General features: G+C 41.4%; 1 protein-coding gene across 3 annotated transcripts in view; it reads left to right on the top strand.

The window, feature by feature from the left end:
• Positions 1 to 21,391, top strand: part of TNNT1 (troponin T1, slow skeletal type) — a 112,868-nt gene that overhangs the window by 34,384 nt on the left and 57,093 nt on the right. Inside the window, exons 3-4 of one of the 3 annotated variants that reach the window (XM_086930315.1) lie at positions 11,451 to 11,479; positions 19,705 to 19,737. The gene's annotated coding sequence lies outside the window, so the exon portion shown is untranslated. Of the gene's footprint in view, positions 1 to 11,450; positions 11,480 to 18,524; positions 18,534 to 19,704; positions 19,747 to 21,391 lie in introns of those variants that run through there. The other 2 variants (XM_086930317.1, XM_086930316.1) reach the window with 2 other exon arrangements.

The raw sequence follows: 21,391 nt of genomic DNA on the forward strand, positions 1-21,391 counted from the left end.
GAGCCAACACCCTCCTGCCAGCTCAGCGAACCCCAGCCAGGCCGCCGACAACATCACGAAGTGGATCAGCAACTGCGCGGACGAACTCGCCCCGCTGAGGACCCCGCCCAGCAGACCCGGCAGCAAGAAGGCCCCATGGTTCACCGACGAACTCAAGAGCTCCAAGAAGAACTGCCGAGCCCTCGAGAAAGTCTGGAAAAGGGACCCGACACCGGACAACAGGACCTCCTACAAACTGGCCACCCGGAAACACCACCAGCTGATCCGCGCCGCCAAGAGAACAGCATTCAAGGACCGGCTGGACAACAACGCACACAACAGCAAGGAACTCTTCAACATCGTGAAAGAGCTTTCCAACCCCAGCGCAGGAAACAACGACATCACCCCATCGCAAGACCTCTGCAACTCCCTCGCCTCATACTTCCACAACAAGATCACGGACATACACAGCAGTTTCAACAACCAACCAACGCACACCACGACCGACCCGCCACCCCCCCCCACCACCACCCTCCACGCCTGGACCCCGATCAGCACAGAAGACACCATCCGCACGATGAACTCCATCCACTCCGGATCACCAACCGACCCCTGCCCTCACCACGTCTTCAACAAGGCCGACGCTGTCATCGCACCCCACCTGCGAGACATCATCAACACATCCTTCGACACCGCCATCTTCCCCGAAAGCTGGAAACACGCCGAACTCAGCGCTCTACTCAAGAAACCAACAGCGGACCCCACCGACCTCAAGAACTACCGCCCCATCTCGCTTCTCCCGTTTCCAGCCAAAGTCATCGAGAAGACCGTCAACAAGCAGATGGCCGCCTTCCTCGAGACGAACGGATCCCTCGACCCCTCACAGTCCGGCTTCCGAGCCAAACACAGCACCGAGACCGCCCTCATCGCCGCCACCGATGACATCCGAGCCCTGATGGACAATGGAGAAACAGCGGCCCTCATCCTCCTAGACCTCTCCGCGGCATTCGACACGGTCTGCCACCGCACCCTAATACGGCGCCTCAGCAACATCGGAATCCGGGACAAGGCGCTGGAATGGATCATCTCCTTCCTCGACGGAAGAACACAGCGAGTCCGCCTACCACCGTACAAGTCAGAGGCCTCCGAAGTCATCTGCGGCGTCCCCCAAGGATCATCACTGAGCCCCACCCTCTTCAACGTCTACATGAGCCCCCTCGCGGCCATCGTACGCAAACACCACCTCAGCATCATCTCCTACGCCGACGACACCCAGCTGATCCTCTCCCTGACCAACAACCCCGCCGCCGCCAGAGCCAACCTGCACGAAGGGATGAAAGAGGTAGCCGAGTGGATGACGACCAGCCGCCTGAAACTGAACTCGGACAAGACGGAAGTCCTCATCCTGGGCTCTTCACCCTCCGCCTGGGACGACTCCTGGTGGCCTCCCGCCCTGGGCACCGCACCCAAACCGACAGACCATGCACGAAACCTGGGCTTCATCCTGGACTCCTCCCTCTCCATGACCAGGCAAGTCAACGCCGTCTCCTCGTCGTGCTTCAACATCCTACGCATGCTACGGAAGATCTTCTGGTGGATCCCCTCAGAGACCAGGAAGACCGTCACCCAGGCCCTCGTCACGAGCCGACTAGACTACGGCAACGCCCTCTACGCCGGGACCACCGCCAAGCTCCAGAAGAGACTCCAGCGGATCCAAAACGCCTCAGCCAGACTCATCCTCGACATCCCACGGTCCAGCCACATCTCCGGACATCTGAGAGACCTTCACTGGCTCCCCATCAACAAGAGAATCACCTTCCGCCTCCTCACCCACGCACACAAAGCCCTACACGACCAAGGCCCGAGCTACCTCAACAGCCGAGTCAACTTCTACGCTCCCAAACGCCACCTCCGATCAGCCAACCACGCCCTCGCCGCCGTCCCCCGCATCCGAAGAGCGACTACAGGAGGAAGGTCCTTCTCCTACCTGGCCGCCAAGACCTGGAACTCCCTCCCGTCCGACCTGCGCCTAACCCAAGACCACCTCTCCTTCAGGAAGAAGCTGAAGACCTGGCTGTTCGAGCAGTAGCGGCACCCCCCCTCCCCAGCGCCTTGAGACCCTACGGGTATGTAGCGCGCTTTATAAGTGTCACTAATTGATTGATTGATTGAAGGTGTGTGGACGTGCTGTTTGTCAATTTACTCAGAGACATGTGTTTATTGGTTTGCCGTTGGAATTAAATCACGGCGACGTCGAGGTGTTTTTGTCACCTATATTTGTACTTCACCTACAAGCAGCGGCATTGCCTGGGTTGCCAGCACCCAGGGCTAGGCAAGTATTGCTTCCCCTAACCCATGGACCGTTAGCAGTTCCTGGCACAAATTTTCCAAAGAAAAAACAAAACAGTAGAACACATTTTTTTCTTTTAACATTTTGCACCCCCCTAAGAATTTTGCACCCAGGGCAGCTGCTCCTGTGGCCTCACCCACACCACGCCGCTGCCTACAAGTGTAACATATAATTATTGGGATTATAATATGTATATCTTTTGGATACAGTTCAGCTCAGTAGCCTTCTGCAGCCACCAAGATGTCCAGTCCTTACCCTCTTTGAAAGCGTGTCCCATTTTCATTACTTGTTGTGTTTTTACACAGAATTTGTAACTATTTGATGCATTTTCTACAGGTCTGATGCTTCGAAACCTTTAGATATATTTATAAATAAATCTTCAGTACACTTATGAATGTAAATATAAGGGGGTTGGGCACAGTACTACCATAGAGTACAGTAATCTATCCTCATAGGCATGATTCCGGGAGGGGCCTGTTGGCTTTGACCCTATATGTAAGGAGGAGGCTGGAAGCAGCGCCTCATGGGACATGACGAAGCTGCTAGAGGTGGAGACGGGCCTCTCACTGTAGCTGGGGCAGCAGAAGGTGTCCCATCATGTGGGTGCCTCCTCATGTCGTTGCAACAACTAGACCACCACCAAAATGGCATCCTAGTTGGCCCAACTAGTCATGATGTGCCTTTGTGTTTTGTGTCTGTTGTATTGCAAAGCATCAACATGCTTCAAAAGTTAAGGAACATTTTATAAAACCGCAAAATAAATAAAGAATAGAATAAATACATTTTTGCATTCTGAATCATTTCAATATTCTTATTAACTGTTTTCCTTGTATTTCTCTTCTTTTGTCTCTCTCGCCTTGTGCTTGACTCCATCACCCTGCCCCACACTTTTATTCACTGTCTCCTTTCACGTCATCATCATATTCCTTGCTATTGTTCTTTTCTTTACCTCTTACTTTCTGGTCTTACTGTTCATTGTTTTTTAATTAATGTACCCTTTCTTTTTCATTTTCATTCGCATTCTTTTTGTTCTTTATATTTCTTTTTTGTTTCCTCTTTCATTATTACTTTTTATCTTTCTGCTTTCCATTTGATTGTTTTTTTAACCCTTCATTGTTCTATGTTTCTCCGTACTTCCCTTTCACACCATCCTTTCTACTTTGTTTGCCTTTCTGTCCTACCTTTCTTATTTACCTGTCCTTCTTTTAAATCTTTCATCCCTTTATTTCTTTATTATTTCTTTCACTTTTTGTTTTTTTCTCTGTCTGTTCTTTCATTCCTCCTTCTTTTTGCTCCTTGGTTTCTTCACTTTTCTCTATCTTTCTCTTCTCGAACTTTCTTTATTGCCTATTTTTCATTGAATCTACATTCCTTCCTTCTGGGTCTTTCCCTATTTTTTTTCCTTCTTCATGTCAACTACAATCTTCTCCTCTCGTCTCTTCACCTTGTCTTTGCCGTTTTACGCTTTATTTCTTTTCCTCCTTTCACAACTTTCCTCACTATCCGTTTGGCGCTAAATCTCCCCTCCTATTCTGGCTTCAATGTGACGTCATCAACGGCAGAGACCAGCAGGAGGGTAAGTCTCTTGTTACTTCCATTTTATTGATAATCCATGATCTAGCATTTGTGTTAAAATACACATGGGGCACAGTATTGTTTCTTCCCTAAAAGGCTTTTGCAATACTTGGGTATTTAGTGGAAGTGTTTAGAGTAAAGCATAAACTGCATCGTTTCTGGATTTGTGTTTTCTGGGTGTGTATTACTACTGTGGGAAACTGTTGAAGAAAGGTAAGATGTGTATCTGTGTACTCAGGGCTGAGCAGTGACTTCATGGTGGCAGGAGTCAAAGCAACTCGATGGGTCTGTCAGTCCTGTGTCGCTGATGCTGGTGCAGTTGTGCAACATTTGCACCCATCAATTATACTTGTAGTCATGGACGTCAATTCACCTATATGGCGGGGTAGCGGAAGTGACATTACATACCCTTTGACCTCCAGTTTCACTCACCCATACTTACACATATACACTCTGTCTCACATAAATACACTCTCACCCTCAAGCACGCACACAACATACATTTAAAAGCATTTTTTACTTACCTCAGCTGCCATGGAAGGTCATATTCCACCTTATTGTACTCCATTTTTATTACACTATTAGTGAATAATATATTTTATTTATTCACTAGTAGTGTAATAAAAAATTACAGAAAACAAAGTGTGGAACCCCAGCTGCCCCCAGTGTTCCTGGCACTGAATTTGCCACCTCTGAGGCCAGGGGGCACAAAGGCAGTGCTAGGCATAGCAAAGGGCAAGCCGGGGGTCGCAGCTGGGACCTCTCACGACCCCTAAATGACGTCCATGCTTGTAGTGAAAGAAATGGAAGCTTTCAAACTCGTTGGTCAGTGCACATCTTGTTAATCCACTGGCTCGTGGTTGGAAATGACCGTGTAAAATTGCGTGGGTACCTGTTTGATGCCGTATCCCGCAGCACACGGGTCCTTATCATGAACCTGTTCTGCGCCTCCAAATTACTCCAAGCCAGTGTTATAAGGATCCTGGGGCCCCAGGCAAGTTACATTTTTGAGGCCCTTGTTTGGCGCAACCTTGAATTTTATTTTTTTCTGAAAATGCAAGCCTAACACTATTTCAATTATTTGTTAAAGGTTGAAGTACAGAAATACACAGAAGTGAGCTAGAGCGAAAGTTCACTTTAAAAAAGGGGCCACTTGAAAGTGGGGACAATGCACAATTGGCACCTGCCCACGTCTTACAAGGACTCTGATCTAAGAGGCCGTTTTCCATGATTTCGTCCTGTGTATAGCTATGTTGCAGCTTCGTGGACATGAGCTGCAGACTATGAGCCAGAATCACAGAACTAGCTTAAGACAAAATCCTAAACTTACTACCATTTTGGTATTCACAGAAGGCATTTACTAATTTCGGTATTCACAGAAGTATGGAGGCCTAACTTTAGGACTCATTAATGCCTTCTGTGAATACCGAAAGTCTTAAAGTTAGGATTTTTCTCAGTTTAGGAGTAGTAAAGTTAGGACACCTAACTTTAGGACTCCTAAACTGAGAAAAATCCTAACTTTAAGACTTTTGGTATTCACAGAAGGCATTTAGGAGTCCTACAGTTAGGACTCCTAACTTTACTACTCCTAAACTGAGAAAAATCCTAACTTTAAGACTTTCAGCATACACAGAAGGCATTTAGGAGTCCTAAAGGTAGGACTCCTAACTTCTGTGAATACCGAAATGAGTAAGTGCCTTCTGTTAATACCAAAAAGGTAGTAAGGTTAGGATTTTGTCCTAAGATAGTTCTGTGAATCGGGCCCTGGAAGCTCAGAAGCAGGAGTTGCTGATCTGCTTTGTCTTTAGCTCATATTGTAACTCGCTGTGTTACAGAGTTAGTACACGCACTGTAAACAGTGTCATTTAGTTAAAAATAAGTGCACAGTTGTATTGGGTGCCTCTCTGCAGGCACAGAACATAGTCAATGTTATAGCCGACATTGCACCAGTTTATCAAGGACAAAATACCATGGAGCTAAAAGATCGAGGTCTAAATGACGAGAACCAAAATATCATTACCATCACATATATATATATACCTTGACCATATATTTATCTTCAGGGTACATTTATTTGGAAGTAAGAATAGTAATTCTATGCCCACCTATATGCACTTATCTTTACAATGTTTTGGTTCTCGTTATTCTGGTTCCAAAATATATTGCACTGAATATCCTATCATACTGCCATATGTCCCCTGGTCAGCCTGTAGTTGTCTAACTCTACATAAAAAAAAGAGTCTGATGCACAAAAAATTAGCAAATATACACATTATCAATTCACATCTCCACTTTACCTATATTTGTGCAATCTGGGTGGACTCACAGAATGCCATAGATTTCCAGCCATACTCACAGTTCACTATTAACTAAAGTACTCGTCCACAAAGAGTTTGCTAAGAGCAGATGAGACTTACTCTTAAAGTACTCTTGGCTTACCCCTGAAATTCAAAAGTAAACCAGCAGAACTACTGGAGTACATGATCACAAAATGTTTCTGAATCGAGCCCTGAATGTCACATGTGCAAACAAGTTTATGAAGCAACCCATCATTACTCAGAAGCCTGGTATTTACTGATTAAATTACAGATTGCAAAAATAATTACTACAGTTATGAAATCATCAATGCTCCCAAAACAGGTAGTTTTTGTTTTAAAACAGAAGTTATTTAACCAGTATGTTACCCCTTGTCTCATTGCCTAGCTCCTTGAGGCACCATACCTTCCATGCCAGGGTTGCCCTAAGAAAGGCCGGATCCAAGCCTTTCATGTTGGAGGATAACCAGTTACCATGTCATGATTTGCATTTAGAACCTTGTATGTAAATGTATCGTAGGTAAAGATCCTGAAAATCTATCATGGGCCCGCCTCCAAGTTTAATGTCTCATGTAAAAGCTGTTGAGACTTCATAAATGACAGTTCATACAACATAACTTGCAGTGTACAATATCAATTAGCCTTCAGGCAGGGATTGCATGTCTGCTGCCATCGGGCAGAGTTTTGAAAATTCTCTGCTGGGTGGGAGGCGATATATGTTTCCCTGCCTATATTAATCCCGGCTGGGACACTAGTGTGTCCTGGGGCAGGCCTGGAGGATGGGGTCCCTGGGACCTTAAGAGTCTCAGGTGGGGGAGGATGCAGGGTTCCCTCTTATTATTATGAACATTCAGGTCTGTTGGATAGGGTCCCTGGGGTCTATCAAGGCTCGTGGAGGGGGGTCGCTCTGCCCCTTATTATACACAAAGCCTGCAGGGCATGGGGTCTCGCAGTTTCACAGAGGCTCCGGGAGGGAGGCCATTTGCCCCACCCCAAGGCGTATATTGAGCGTCATCCCAAGTTCCCGACCCAAATAACTTTGGTGCTGTTTGACGAATCTCTATGAAATTTTCAAAACTAGTTTGCCAGTCACTGTAGCTACTGTCTGAAAAGTTACGGGTGATCCATCTAGCGGGGGACGAAAAAAAGGGAGGGGTCCCAAAACTTGTTTTCCCTATCTAATTTCCCATAGGATTTTAGACACAACCACAGGCCGAACAGCTGAATGGAATTATATCAGCTTTTGCTTCAGAAAAGAGTGCTTTTTGTAATTTGGTGTAAACCTGTTCAATAGTTTTGAAGTTTCTAAATGAAAAATATTCATGTATATCTAGATACACAGATCTACTGTGAATCAGGCACATCTGCAGATCCACAAACCAAAAGCAATGCCGGGATTGGTTGGCCGCAACATGAGAGGAAAGTTGCGGCTGCCATTTTGTGCATCAGGACACAGTTCCCAGAGAGGAAAATAAAATGTAAAAGTGATAGAAGGGGTCAGGGTAGAAGTACGCTGACTCAATGGGACTGATGTCCCTTTGTCCAAAAGCATTTTTTAGTTTGTGAGGATCCATAGATTCTCATGGATTCAGCGTATCTGCAGATCCAGACCTCCGTTAAAAAAACACATAAACCCACTCACAGACCCTACTCACATAGTCACTCACACACCCACTTACACACCCACACAACCACTCACATACCCACACAGCCACTCTCAGAGCCACACAACCACTCACGCAGCCACTCTCACACCCACTTAAGCACCCACACAGCCACGGATCCATAAAATTAATTTAAAAAAAAGAAAACATGTTGGCTTGCATTTATCAATCAATCAGGGGGTTTATAAAGCGCACTACTCACCCGTGAGCGTCTCAAGTCGCTAGTGGGCGAGGGGGGCAGCTCCGGATCTGTCGAAGAGCCAGGTCTTGAGGTCCTTCCTGAACATGTGCAGGGTTGGGGAGTGTCTGAAATTTATGGGGAGCTTGTTCCACGTCTTGGCTGAGATGTAGGAGAAGGCTCTCCTGCCTGTTCTGTTTCTGCAGACACGGGGGACTTCTGCCAGGGCGAGGTCGGCAGAGCGGAGGTTCCTCTTGGGTATGTGGAAGGATACTCTCTCTTTGAGGTATTTGGGTCTGATGTCGTTGAGGGATTTGTAGGCCTGGGTGAGGAGTTTGAAGGTGACCCTCTTCTGGACGGGGAGCCAGTGGAGGTCTTGTAGGTGTTGGGTCATGTGTTTGTGACGCGGAGTTCCAACGACGAGTCTGGCCAGGGCGTTCTGGATGGTCTGGAGTTTGTGTAGTAGAGCTCTGTTGATTCCGTCATATAGGGCGTTACCGTAGTCTAGTTTGCTGGTTATGAGCGCATGGGTGACCGTCTTTCTGTAGTTGGGGAGATCCATTTGAAGGTCTTGCGCAGGATGCGCATGCAGTTGAAACTGGTGGAAGTGACAGCGTTGATCTGGTGGTTCATGGAGAGGAAGAAGTCAGGGATGATGCTGAGGTTTCGTGCATGGTCTGTAGGAGTGGGTGGGTTCTTGAGGGTGAAGGGCCACCAGGTGTTGTCCCAAGCAGAGTTGCAAGGTCAGAGGATGAGGACCTCTGTCTTCTCTGAGTTGAGCTTCAAACAACTGTCTTTCATCCAGGCTGCCACGTTCTTCATTCCTTCCTGGAAGCAGAGTCTGGTGTCCTCTGGGTTCTTCGTTAGTGAGAGGATGAGCTGGGTGTCTTTGGCGTTGGATACAATGCTGAGTTCATGCTGACTCACAATGGCAGCAAGGGGGGCCATTTCATTTAATTTATAGAAAGACTATTTAAGTTACCTTGCCTTAATTAAAAAAAATAGTTTTAATATATTTAATAAGAATAAATGTGTGAATAAAATGTATTTATAAACTTGTAAACGTTTATTTTATTAATTTGCGCTTATGGGACAAATTGTAGTTCCATTTATATATTTTTTATTAAGGTGAATTTCACAGAAAAAAACAAAGTTTACAGGAACGTTGTAGTTAGGAAATAGCGTTTTAATAAAACTTTAGCAATCCCCTTAAAAACCAAGATTACAGGGATGGTATAGGCAAGCAATGGAATTTTAAAAAACATAGAAATTCACTGGTAAAAAACAAAGGTTACAGGGATGTTATAGTTACCTTCAGATTTCACACACACAAAACATAGAAATTCAGCAGTTGTAATTATAGTTATTCAAGTAACTACAACTCGTGCTCTTGTCATGCACTGCTAGATACCCCACATAAGACAACACTTATGACGTTTTCTATGACATCATTGATAATATCACTGCAATATTTGTAGTGAAATTATTGATGAGAAAACTGTGTATGGTGGCGCAATATATATTTACTTGAGATAAATATAACTGCCAAATATCTATGGTTTTGTGTGTGTAAAATCTGAACCTAACTATAACGGTCCTGTAACCTTTGGTTTGCTCACTGCAGGTGGATATATTGAGTTCTTTCCAGTTCAAGCTACAGTGTAGGATCAATGAATTGATTTATCCTCCCATCACCCTTCATTAACATGTTAGTAACTTGTTTTTCATAAAATGTACCCTATACCAAACTTCTGCTGTCTAATGCCTTTAAGCACTGTAAATAACAGGTGTCACAATCTCATAAGGTAGAATAACTGAATTGACCTTGCTGCAATTCGGACTTGTGAGCTACTGATCACAGAATGGGGAATGGGTGAATATTAACTCACTGAGCCACCTTGCCTGTTTGCAACATAACTTGTGAACAACACAGTAAAGCATAACCACCTGTGGAACAATCCAAATGGAGGGCTGATACCAATGTTTGATCAAAACAATAACTGCACCAGTGCAACTCTTGATCAACCACGCCAATATTACTGCAATTTTAGGTGAGGTAGGGCCCACCTGATAATCGACCCCTCCGTAGCTGGAGGAGTGGTGGAAGATTATTATAATGTTTATCAAGGTAGCTATTATTCGCCACCCTGCAACAGCTGCATAGCCTGCACACTTATGGCGTCAACTGCTGCTCCACCTTGGTATGTGTTAGGAGTACTCCTAGGAGAGCAACACTGTAACGGCTAATCTAACCTATCCATTGGTGCTATCAGCTGACAAGCTGGCACAGCCATACTACCACGCGAGTGTCTCCCTTCGGTCATATAAACTCTGTGGAGGGTGGGTGGCAACTCAAGGAGGAGCACCAGCAGACATGTGAACAGAATCACCTCAGTTAAACCCCTACCTTTGATACGTGTACCTTACATAGACTACAATCTAATAAAACTGATGTTTCAATGGGCAGATTATAGACCATATCCTTCATCAGGATGCAAAACATGAATCAATATTTACCAGATATATGATAGAGAAATAGAGTTTAAATATTTAGTCATGTGGCCGAATTATTTGTGGATGGTTTTACTTCTCCAATATATTGAATTCAATAACATTAATCTTATATTTCATTTGAAAATTCATCTTCAGCAAGGCAGAGGTGGCTGATAAATTAGATGAGTAATACATTCACCAGTAGATACAAACCAACACCTCTATAATTTTGTGTTCTTACAACGCTAAGAATAATTCTTTCCTTATACTTCCTATTCAATATATTTTTTACTATCTTTTGAATGTGAGGTATATGTACTCCATATGGGTGTTCAAAGGTCATTACCATGAAGCCGCTGTACAATGCTTCACAACAGATTCAATCTACTTTGTCTTTCAATGTTTTCAATTTTTGATGTAAAAATGTAATCTTAATATTTAGATATTTCACCTAATTTGCTTGTTATGAATACTGAGCCAGGGATATCATAAATCATCATCTTTGTTAATAATATTGACAAATAATAGATTCTAAACAAAGCAAATTTGCCTACCCAGATACATAATATTGCAGATGATAATATTGGAGAAATATTAGTGATAAATATAGTAAAGTAGGAGGGTGTGTACTGACTGGGACAAAGCATATTGGCTGAAAATAGGCCTTTGACTCTTCAGGATGCCTCAGCAGTGTGAACAGGCCAGCAGGCCTATAGAAAAACAAGGAGATACACCGACATATGTGTGTTTGAAATACCTGACTACTATCCAAACGCCCTTTCAGTGGTACTAATGCTTTGAGAAACCACCAGATTTCATGGCTCTTACCTGCAAGCGCCAGCCTCTGCAGCTTCTCCTGTTTACTTCTCTAACCTTGGCTTTGTTTTCTGTGGCAGAAGAAGAAGAGGAGGCAGAAGAAGAAGGTGTGTTAGCGGCTACCATTTGACTCATTTGCATGGCATGGGATAGCATGATAGTCCACTGCAGAAGTGACTTGTTCTAACACTACGACACAATACATGAGGATGCATCTGGCTTTACATTAGGAGTATGTTTTATAATGTAACAACATAGTAGTGTATGTACGTGCTGAGCATCCCTGTTTGAGTATTTAGGGCCTCATTATGAGTTTGTCAGTCCCAGGACAGCAAAAACTCATGGTGGCACGGCGGTGGTGCTCCAGCCACTGCTGCACTGACGGTCCGATCGCCGTATTACAATTTTGGCCATCAGACCGCCACAGCCTCCAAGGAACCACATTCCCTGTCGGTGGTGCGGCAGTCAGGGGTCCCAATATGCTGCAAACCTTCATGCATATTACAAGTTTCCTGATCACCAGCAATCTCATGGAGGTTCTTACACCATGAAACTGCTGGCGGTCAGGAAACAAAGAGGGCCCTAAAGGGTCCTCATTGCCCCATGCATGTTGGTGCCTACAGGGGGCACATGTTCTTCTCCCCTGTGTGCATGCAACCCCAGTTCCAGCCCATCACAGTCCATGCTGTGCTGGAATACGTGATGGCTGGCCCAAGGTGATGCAGCATTAAGGCTCGCATTTGAGTCTTTTTACAGCAACACCACGTGACCGCTACGCCGCCCGCCCGCCAGACCACAATTGTACTCGTAATCTTGCAGGCGTGTAGCGACCCTGTCTGGCGGTGTGGAAACAAGGCGGTGGCTGCCCACTCCCACATCACCAAACTCGTAATCGGGCCCTAAGTGTTTTCACAATGGTGCAGAGTGCTTTCATGTGGGTGTTGGTGTGTAAACCGGGATCACTGAAATAATATCGAGGGACAAAATATCGACTTGCCAAAATATCGTGGACAAAATATCGACAGTCAAAATATCGAGTTTGTATCTACAAACAGGAAAGTACAAAAATATCGAGTACAAAATATCGTTAACAATAATATAGATGTAAAAAATATCGACTTTATTAAAAACAGTGTTAAATTAAATTAATATTAAATTTTAATTACTAAAATATACTTACAAATACTTAAATTAAATTATAATAATTAAATAATAAATGAAAATAATAAAAATAATTTTTTACAATCTTATTTGTTGACCCTGAACCCTAAAATATACCCCTTTACCCAAAACCCAAAACTGACCCTGAACCCTAAAAATACCCCTTTACCCAAAAACTAAAAACTGACCCTGAACCCTAAAAATGCCCCTTTACCCAAAAACTGAAAACTGACCCTGAACCCTAAAAATGCCCCTTTACCCAAAAACTGAAAACTGACCTTGAACACTAAAAATGCCCCTTTACCCGAAAACTGAAAACTGACCCTGAACCCTAAAAATACCCCTTTACCCTAAAACTTAAAACTGACCCAAAACCCTAAAAATGCCCCTTTACCCAAAAACTGAAAACTGACCCTGAACCCTAAAAATGCCCCTTTACCCAAAAATTATCAATATTATTTAATTACCAAATAATTATTAATTAACAATAACAATAAAGTAAATATATTAACACATTAGCTGTAATTATTTTAATAATTAATATTATTTTTTCCCAATTAATTACTTAACAATAACACAAAATTATATATTAAAATGTACTCTAATTAATGTAATTAACTAATTACAATTAATTAATTACCAATTAATTACTAATACAAAATATGTACAAAATTATATTAATTAATTAACTAATTATTATTAATTAATTATCAATTAATTATTAATTATAAATATTTACAAACATATATTAATTAATTAATTATTATTAAATTACTTCCCACCCTATTCCCCTATAAACCCACAACCCGCTACAGAATTACATTACGCAATTATTAAAAAAACAAAATTCATTTAATAAAATATTTTATAACATTAATACACACTTTTCACACATATTATTACATAAAAATACCCTATAAAATATTATATATTATTAAAAATTCGATATTTTTGCTATCTATATTTTATACAGTCGATATTACTTCACTTACCTGAAAAACGATATTTTTGTAGTCGATATTATGTCCAGTCGATATTTTGTCCAGTCTATATTTAAAACTCGATATTATGTCCAGTCGATATTTTGGAGTCGATATTTTGTCTGTGCACCGTGTAAACCGAGCAGTTCTTGTGAGCATATGCTGAGTGTTCTTTTCTGTGTACTTTAAGTGCCCATTTTATCTTCTTGAGAGTGGCTTTAATGATTCTATATTCCCTGGTTCCTATTCACCATGATCAATATCAAGTAATAGCATACATCTACGTGACAGCACAAGAATCGAATACCTTTATTAGGTACAACAATACAGAGCTGATAAGGTTAATATTGTCCTTCAACATTGAGACCATCTCATTTGCGGATGACACACAGCTGGTATTGGTATTGGTATTGGTCCCAGACAAAAATAAAATTTTTCACTGGATGAACCTGAGATGTAACTCAGAAAAAACTGAACCCATGCCATTGGGGAAGGGCAATAATGTCTGCCCCAGCCAATGGTGGCTGGCTGACATCCCTCCTCCCAGAATACAGTAACGGCTGCCAGAAACCTGGGGGTCAGATTTTATTCTGCCTTTTCCTTCCATTAGCAAGCTCTATCTGTAGAAGGCACCTGCTTTCACTTAATCAAATCACTAAACTACTTCCCATTATGACAAGTCAGACTGTTGCAAAAGCTGTGATTACTTCTAGAATCGACTATTGCAACAGCCTTTATACAGGAACCAATAAATCAGTTCTTCATAAATTTCAGATGGTTCAACATGCTGCAGCAAGACTAGTTTTAAAATGGCCTAGGAAATCATCCGCATTAGCCACTCTCAATACACTTCACTGGTTACCTGTCCACAAAAGAATACTGTTTAAAATCCTAATAATTACTTTCAGAAGCTTTCATTCCTCTGGCCCCCAGTAACTTCGGTCTAGGTTCACCCACAGTGTGCCTTGCCACACGCTTAAATCTTCCAATTTAAATCTATTAAAACCCTCAGCCTTCAGGGTTATCTCAAAAGGGGGCAAATCCATTACAGTGTTAGGCACAATGGTGTGGAACCAATTCCCTAGTAGCCTCCATTTCATTCAATGAGAAACCCTCTTTAGGAAGTCCCTGAAAACCAGGATGTTTACTGTCCCAGATGTACTATGCAGAGCACTCATCTGACCCCTCTTAGTCTAGTTCTCATCTTTATTATGTTCTGCCCGCAACTCAATCAACTGCTGTGCCATGATACTCCTCGGAGTGAAAGCTGCGCTCTATAAATGCTCTCTAACATAACATAACAGAGCAATTGTAATTTACACAATTTGCGATGAGCATCCAGCAAAGTAAGCAAGATGGACTCATCTTAGAATATTAAATCCTTTTGCATGGCAAAATATTTGTAAATAACAGGAAGATCTCCCTACACACTGAGTGCAACGTCAGTTGCAGAGTAGGCTTCCCTATAAGACATAAGTTGGAAGAGCAGATTGACTTCAAAAGGCAGACATAATCGAAAAAGTAGGTGGACCAAATTCATGATTTTCCCAATAGCTGTTGTAAGAGAACAAAAGCAACCAGATGTTGTACGTATCTGCACTGACATACATCTATCAACACGGCATCAAGGGAGTATCCCACAGCACACCAATAGTTGATGATGCAGTAGATGAAGTCAATGGCCTGAAACGTTATAAAAAAAATCTATCTGAACTCAGGATACCACCAATTGCTCCTAGCCCCTGAATCACAATGTAACATCACATTCTCAAGACACGAGGCATTAATAAGATACAGAAAGCATAGCAACTCAGGAAAAGTATATAAGAAAATTAATCAAATACAGTCAAGCCTAAACGTATTATAAATGTGCATGACGGTGCCAAATTGTAAATGAACACTGTTCATTTCAGAGCTTTGTTGCAGAGGCTCAGAAAACGAGCCCTGATGCTACACAACTAAAAATATGATTCCCTAAAATAAGATATACAATTTTTGGGCTATCTTTTCCCAGGAGCAGGAGTCGCTTCAAATCAATTAACAGTGGAAGATGTCAAAATCCACCCTCCTCTCCACCACACAAACGGAATCAGAGTTCGTTCAGAATCTTCCTATGCATGTCCAGTATTGTGGCCATTTCATTAAAGATTTAGAAGTTCAATTATAGTTTGACGGGAAGGGGGATTCTTTGGAAATTAATGGTTCTTTCACCCTGCCATGCTCACCACTTCCTCGTTTCATTTGGTGGTTGGGTACACAATATTTCAGTGAAAACTATTGACCTGCAGATATATCGTGACTTTAATAACTCCAAAATATTACCAACGTAAGCGTAGAATATTTTTGGGTCAATATTATTGCAGGCTGATATTTAGACTGCAATATTGATGTAGGACCCTGTTGACAGCCTGCCCGCCACTGGGCCACCACCTTTCATACATTGGGCAGTACTCAACAGACATTTTCCCTGCCCAAGCCCACAATGAGAGGCATGGCAAACTTGGGCAGGAAAAACAAACAAAAGTCCCAACATGCAGGGAGAAAGCTGCCTGCACATCAGGGTCATTGCCATTTTGTTTTTCAGAAACAGTGTCTAGAAAACAAACTTGAACGCTGAGTCGGCTACAGCAACATGGCTGTCCCCGTGGAATTCTATTTTGCATTAAATGCTTCTGCCCTCTGAGCACTTTCTGCAATAAATCCCAGCCAACTTTTTGGGGATCTCTTAATATGGAGGTCACCTTCTGTCGATCCGATTTGCTGGGTCGAGCCACTAAAAACAAATGTTGCCTCCTCCCCCTAGCAACAATAACTGACCACAGCAGTCGGAAATACTAAAAAGAACATAACCTAGAAGTCTGCACCAACCAAGAGCAAGCTTTTCATCAAATCTATAGCCACCCAGCTTCTTTCAGAAACCATCTTTCTGTACTAGTTCTACTAAGTGGCTATGGAATAAAATTCTTTTTTGCCTTTTGGTGTTTCTTTTCTAGCAGGGGGCTTTAGTTTCTCTTTCCAATGATACTTGCTTTTTCACGTTTCCATGACGCTGTCTGGTTGGTTTTCCGACTCTTATTTTTGTCCCCTTAAAAGCATAATTTCTTCAATGTGTGTGCTCTCTGTAACTCATCATGGGGCTGGAATTTTTCAATTACTTCTTCTCTTGTAGCTTTCATACAGATTCTATCACAGTGCTGCTCCCTGCTTAATTGATTCAACTTAAAAATGTTGCTCTCAGCTTGGTTTAGCTTCAAAATGCTCCCTTGAGCCCCCATGACTGACCCGAGGCTAAAGTAACTCATTTGCTTTTCTTTCCCATAGCGTACCAACCCACACTTCTCCTTTTCGAAGTTCTCTAACTTCTGCGTATTACCCAATTTAAAGGCACTTAATTTGCTGGCTTTCAAAATGATGGAAGGCCAACTTTGCAGTGCCAAGACTCTTCTTCTTTTATTTTTCCCTATGCTTTACCATGTGGAGATCTCCAAATGGTAAAGTAAAGTGAAAAATAAAAACGTCTATTTTAACTTGAAAATAAATCTTGAAAATATGTTTATATTAAATATTAATATAAATTAATTGTATATATTTACTTTAAAAGTAAAACAAAGAAAAAGAAACTGAGCACTATTAAATAAACTGTGAATGAAAACTTTAATCAATGGAAATATATTAAATAAAATTAAACTATTTTTCTGAAGTTTAAAAAAAATACCACCGAGAGGAAAAAATATTTGTAATGTGAATTAAAACTTACCAAAAGTAATGTATAGAAATTATTATAATGACATTGTTTTTAATAATCTTTTTTGCTACATTATTTATGAAATTCATAATACGGTATTAAGATAATATATAATTAAATAATAAATATGCTCTATTTCATACATATATATTAACATAAATAATAAATATTTATATCTTTTGTTTTTTAAATAATTTAACTTAATTTCATATTATTTAATATGGTGATTTATTTTAGGTTCCTATCTCCATTATCTTCTGTGTTAGGGTGGTGCCGTACCAGTGGTTAGCCATGTGTAGTTCTCGACTTAGTACTTTTTTTTTTAGTGGTAACTAACACTCGGAGTTTGTAAATACTGAAAAGTAGTAAACCCTCTCAAAAGTGTAAACTTACTCAAAAGTGTAAGCTACCTTAACGAAACAGACCCCAAGTGTTTTTCTGTGTCTGTTGTGCACTGCAATTTCTGATGTAGGTACTGAATGGGTATTTATTTTTGTTTGTTGGTGTGTGCGTATGTGCTGTGTAGCTAGTGTTTTTGTGTGCTTGTCAAGCATGCTTCTGTTTGTATCAGCACTGTCAGCAACATTAACTACTGTGCCCACCCTGAGCAGTGGCGGTAAGGATTTTTTAGAATGTTGCAACGCTGAAAGCTCCATTGAAGACAAGTGAGTAGCAGAGAGCCAGCAATAATGGGCATTTGAACTCTCTTAGAACAACCTCTTCCTCTTTCTTCCTGTTAAACTTACAACTTCCCACCCTCTGTTTGAGGAATGTGTGAATTGCATTACATCCCATTAGCCCCGGGCTATGCTGCTTGTTAAATGCTCCTTTTCCCAGCACAGGCTCAAGCCGCAGAGGGATCCGGTAGCATTTTACAGTGGACTATAATGACATTTAATGTGTGTTCCACATGTTTATATGCAGCTCCGAAGTATTCCAATGAATGCATCGATCTGGGATGCTGGAAATGTGATCAGGGTGAGAGCTGTCTTAGAGCAAGTGAAAGGGTAACATTCAAAACGAGAAGTCACAGCTACTCGTCATATTAAAAGATGTTTTTTAAATCAACCCATCCATCAATATAACCATCTAGCCAGTCATATTGATGCAACTGCATTCATACACTTAACAACAGCCTTACTCTCCCACACTGATACAGTCATAGCATCTGCATCGTGTGGGAGTTACAGTTAGATGATACTGTGATACTAATCCCTTTTTTCTATTCTTTCCTCATGGATTCTTCTGGTTTGGTTGAGCAGAGCATGAAGAGGAAGGTAAGGCTCATTTGATTCGGTGAATCTGAGACTCTCGCTAACAGATGATTTCCACTGATACGGCGCCCTGGCTTAGAGTTATTCCCCCAGTACCCTAGCCTCATTACAGCAGAGCTAAAAAACAGACTTTAGACAACAAAACCTAGAATAGGAGAGAAGAGTAGGCTATGATATCTGATGGAAGTCCTGTGCTAAGAGAACATATTTACTAAGGTAGAGGACTTTCATTAGCAAATGGGATGTTTCCTACTATGAGATGGAACTCTAAACAGGAAAGGAACTGCAAATGGGTATTGAAGAACCTTACTAGGATAACTTACAAGCAAAGGACATTTTGACTAATAGAGGAAACCCTAATATTAGAGCGAACTCTGACTGGAAGATGGACCTCCTTACAGAGAGGAAACTCCATCAGGATCAAGGAGCTGGATCTCTGAAATAAAGTATACCTTTCTTAACATTTCGAACTATTTAAAACTCCTAGAGAGCTGTTAATCTGTGGATAGGTTGTTCCTATACTTTTAAATGTATGAATAACTTCCATAACGGTATGAAACAAGTCTAACTTTTTTAAAGATCAAGGAAGTTGTTTTAACTGGCATTTAGAAATACTTAAAAAGTGGAGAACTTTTGATAGAATGTACATGTTTTGTGCAGAAACATCAGTTTAATAACAACTAATTATTTAAGAAAAACTCAGAGAAATATTTTATCTTTATAGCAAATAAGCCTATTTCAGTAAAAGGTAATTAGGTGTTTTAAAAAAGTTGGGATTCTTTGTAAAAAGTTATAAATAGATTTTTAGAATTTTGATAAACTTTGGATTATTTTAATTCAAAATTAAAATCCACCAACAGGAAGTACATTTTCCCTGCAATATTATTCACTCTCCCTAGCATATGAATGGTAAAAGGTGGGATTTATGCCTTTGCAGAGAAATTTCATCCATTTCTAGTACCTGAGAGGAGTTCTTCACACCCACTTACATCTTTGATTCTTTCGGATTTGGCCATCTTTGACTCTAGGCCAAAATGGCGCAGCACAGTCCTACCTAACTGTGTGCTTGTCCCTTTGACGTGGAAGTGTTCTAATGATTCTTCCTTTCTTTCTTCGGCGTGTTCTCCTTACAATCCTTACCTCCTCCACCCCTACTTACCTTTGTGGTGTGCAGTAACCGAAGAGCCTGAGCCTGAGGACGTGCCAGGTATTAATAGTGTGTTTTTCTTTTAATTTCTTCTGATATATTATTTGTGGGGTTTTTTTTGTGGGTTACGGGTACCCTTGAACACGGATAGGAGCTCTGAAGGGTCAAGTAGCTCCTTTGATGCAGGACATACTCACTAAGTCACTGGATCAGGTCGGATGCGAAACTGAGAAGGGATTACCCTACACAAATTTGATTATTGGATTTTTTTTAACTGTGATGTCTTATTTTAGCGCAGCTTCACAACGAATGGCACAATCTATACTGCTGATTACAGTTTTATGATATCTGTTGTTTAGCTCTTCAAGACTGCAAGTCTTTGTCAGTGAAGGATATCAATATTTTCACCCTAGTTAGGAGTCTGCAAAATCTTCCAATTTCTGGAGGAAATGCTAGATCCAGTGGCAAATTCTTCCTTAGAATTTCCGCCTCTATACTGATGGGACAGTGTAGAAATTCACTGGGCACATTCTCCCATGGTTTTTGCTTTACTTCCAGAAACGAGAGGATTTTGCATCATCACTTGGCTCTAAATCACACTATTGGGGCATTATTACGATCTTGGTGGACGGGTTACTCCGTCACAACCGTGAAGGATATCCCGTCTGCCGAAATATAACATCCAATAGGATATGATGTGACAGAGTAACTCGTCTGATAAGATCTAAATCAGGCCCTAAGTTACTTACTATATCCAATTTCAGCAGATGTTTAGGCCAGAAATATTAACAGGTCTCTTACACACCTGGTATAACCTGCACACCATATGTTTTATACTGAGGCGCATCGTTGGTGAGAATTCATGACTCTTTCTGATCCACTCTGCTTACCCCAAGCTTCAAACTCAAAGGGTCCATGGAGAGTAGTTTACATTTTCACATGTGAAGATTATGAAAATTACAAGTTCACATACATGTTCCGTACATATTTTTTGTGTTGCTTGACCATAATATATCTTTCCTTCTCTCAATGTTTCTACTGTTTTTTTCTATCTTAGTAGGAACCTCTGTATTTCTATTTCAGACATACTGGACTCTTTCATTCCAGATATTTATATCAATAATGCATCTTTTGGATTGCTATTTTCCATTTGGCAAATAAATGCCTGTTTGTGTGTCCATTTGGTGACATTTGTAGCAGTATGCATTTCATGTACTGTCCCATCCACATTAATTGTTGAAACATAGGTGCACACCCCAACCGTTTTCTTAAGAGAAGGATGCTGAGGTTTTAAAAAACAAAGGATGTCTTTTTTTGATTCCAGCTCATGCTTCTTTTTTACACCACCCTACATTTCCTGTCTCTATAGCAGAAACACTCTATACACTCTTACAGGTTCTTTTTTAGCCATGCTTTCTACTTTTATTGCTGCGTTGCTGTCTTTCTTTATCTACTCCTTACTCCTCTTTCTGTCTCTTGCTGTGGGTCAAAGGCTGATAAAGAAAAGTAAGTTATTTTGCACAAAAATGAATATCGGTGCCTACCACTTAAACTACCTTCAAAAATTAAGTACTGGTCTCATGTTTGTTTATCCATTTAGTGGTAATTTTTTGTATATGTAGATGTCTCTTTGTTTCTGTATCCAGCTCTCCCTGTATCTTTCTTGGTATATAACTATATCTTTTTGTCTTTTTTGTATATCTGTATACACCTG

The sequence above is a fragment of the Lissotriton vulgaris genome, chromosome 7 (genome assembly GCF_964263255.1).
Source record: "Lissotriton vulgaris chromosome 7, aLisVul1.2, whole genome shotgun sequence".
Lineage (NCBI taxonomy): Eukaryota > Metazoa > Chordata > Amphibia > Caudata > Salamandridae > Lissotriton > Lissotriton vulgaris.